Below are 2,700 nucleotides of genomic sequence, written 5' to 3' on the forward strand. Positions count from 1 at the left end.
ATGCTTCGAACTTTAGCGTCCTCCACTGGCGGCGAACTCTTTCCCGTCGATTCAATAATTTTTGAAACCATTTCTCCGAGAGGTATTTTTATTGGTTCAACAGACGCAAATGTTCCCACAAACTGCAGCTCTGCCTGTGTCCTGTGTGTGTGTGTGGGAGGACATTTATGATGTGAACATTTAATGCCATTTTTACAACTCAACAGCCGGATTGCGGTGTCGGTCGTTTCGGGTCGAATAATTTACTTTTCAGTGTACAATGAAGAATGTTAAAAATTTAATTTTATGTCATATCATGAGCACGAGCATGAGAGTTCGCGGTCGGATGCTATGAATGCCCGCAAGCATAGGGAAAATCCGAAAGATGAGAGATTTTGATAAGTGCAGGCGTGCTTTGGGTGCCTTGTCGGGAGGGCAGTGCTTTTGCGATTAATTGGATTTATTCACGTCGCATAAATAAATATTTCTCTTTCATTCTGCGAAATCGAACCAACGAATTTTGCTGATTATCATGAATTGAATTCTGTCTGTCTAGACAGTATTGATGACTGTGGCAAATTTTTTGGTGAACCAAAATGGTTGGTCAGACGCAAGCGTCTGACGATGCACGTATTCTTTTTCATTAACAAAAAGCGTCGTTAAATGTTCAGTTTTTGTTTCCGACCAAATCTATCACAAAGTAACACTAAATCGATTGCTCTCTTCTTTTCATTAAGACAGAGAACAGGGAATCACAGAACTTTTGAAATCACTCCCTAGGGAAGTAATTTAAGATCGTTACTCTTTCTAATATATTTTAATTATATTCGCTCGGTGATGTCATCTTACTGCAAGCCCCGCTATGCGGTAACATTTGTAACGTAATTTGTGAAATATCGCACCATTAGTGTATCCGTCACGTTCCGCCTGCAGAAACATTTTTCTTGTGTTTACTTGCTAAACTAAAAATCGCTAACTTGGCCACCACTTTGCCATTGTATCAAGAGCGCTGATAGATGCGACGAACTTTCACTAAAATTGGCGAACGATAGTATCAATCGTGATACTTGCAAAGGTCAAGATGAAGATCTTTAAGCTTCGATCTTCGAAAAAGACGCTTATGTTCTTGATGGATTGAAATACTTTAAGAATTTTTCTTTAAGATTTATTTACGAAAATATAAAGTTTTTAGTTTACACCGACCTACTGCAATATTCTTGGGATATGGCGGTTCGGTTTGGAGTAAGAATACTAGATGTGGTCCTCGTAACGTGTCGTTCTCGACTATATTGTACTGAAATATTTCTTCCTATGCTATGTGTCGTACGTTTTACGCTATGCGCTGTGTCAGCGTATAATTGTCACCGTTCGACGCGGTACAGTCCGTTTACGCTTATACAGCATAACCGATCCGCGTCGCGCTGAACCATTTCAATCATGAGCGTCCACCACACGCCCTATTTACATTTTTTTAAAAATTGTTATCTATAGTTAAGAATTTTTAAACTAAACAAGGAAATATGAACTAGGATTTATATAATGCGTATTATTCCCATGTAATTTGAAAGAACTCATTATGAAACAATCGTCCACCACACGTCCTATTGTTTCAAATTATATGTATTATTATATTCATTCCTTATAACTTTTTATTCTATTTTTATGTATTATATCCTCTTTACCATTGATCTCTACCCTTATATTTGAGTCTATGTCCTCTACTACTCTGTATGGACCTATAAATTTATTGTCCAATTTTTTACCTATTTCATTTTTAATTAGGACTAAGTCATCTTTGTTATAACATTTTGGTACAATGTTTAAGTTATTTTTTATTGTTCTTTTCATCTTGCTAGAAAGAAGGTTTTCTCTTATTTCTTGATGGCATACTTGTAACTTTAACGTCAATTGCTTGCTATAGTTGTCTATGTCATAAATAGGCACTGGATTATCATTTGTTAAATTTGAAGGCATGTTACTATTTTTTCCGAATACTAAATAAAAAGGTGTGTATCCAGTGTTAGTGTGAACGGTATTGTTATATGCGAATGTGTAAAATGGTATCCAATGTACCCAAGAAAATAATTTTTCGTTACAATAGATGCGTAAAAAGTTTCCTAAACATTTGTGTGTGTTCTCCAAAGAACCTATAGTTTCATGATGGTAAGCTGTAGAATTTAGTTTTTGAATATTCAATAATTTGGCAATGGATGTAAACAAACTCGACATAAACTCTGTTCCTCTATCCGACGCAATTCGTTGTGGAACACCATATTTTAAAATAACATGCTCCACGAATGCTTTAGCTACTGTCTCTGTTGACTTGTTAGGTATCGGTGTTGCGGTTATAAATTTTGTTAACTCGCATTGCGTTGTTAGTATATATTCGTATCCATTGGTAGGTATCAAAGGACCAACCAAATCTACGTAGATTTTTTCAAATGCTGTGCTTGCTGTTGTCGTAATGATCATTGGAGTTTTTCCGCATCTTCCAACTTTTGATATCTGGCATTGCTTGCATTTTTTAATGAAATTCTCTACATCGCATTTCATGTTTTTCCAAAAATATCTTTTGCTTATAGTTGCAAGTGTGCGTCTAATACCCGCATGTCCCGCTGTCGGTAATATATGGTAGTCGTTTAGTATTAAAAGCTTTGACCTTTCGTCTGTTACTTCTTCTATTTGCTCTCCGATTTTTATTAAAATTGGTAATGTTTTTAC

Source organism: Sabethes cyaneus, chromosome 3, assembly GCF_943734655.1.
Source record: "Sabethes cyaneus chromosome 3, idSabCyanKW18_F2, whole genome shotgun sequence".
In the NCBI taxonomy this organism is placed as follows: domain Eukaryota; kingdom Metazoa; phylum Arthropoda; class Insecta; order Diptera; family Culicidae; genus Sabethes; species Sabethes cyaneus.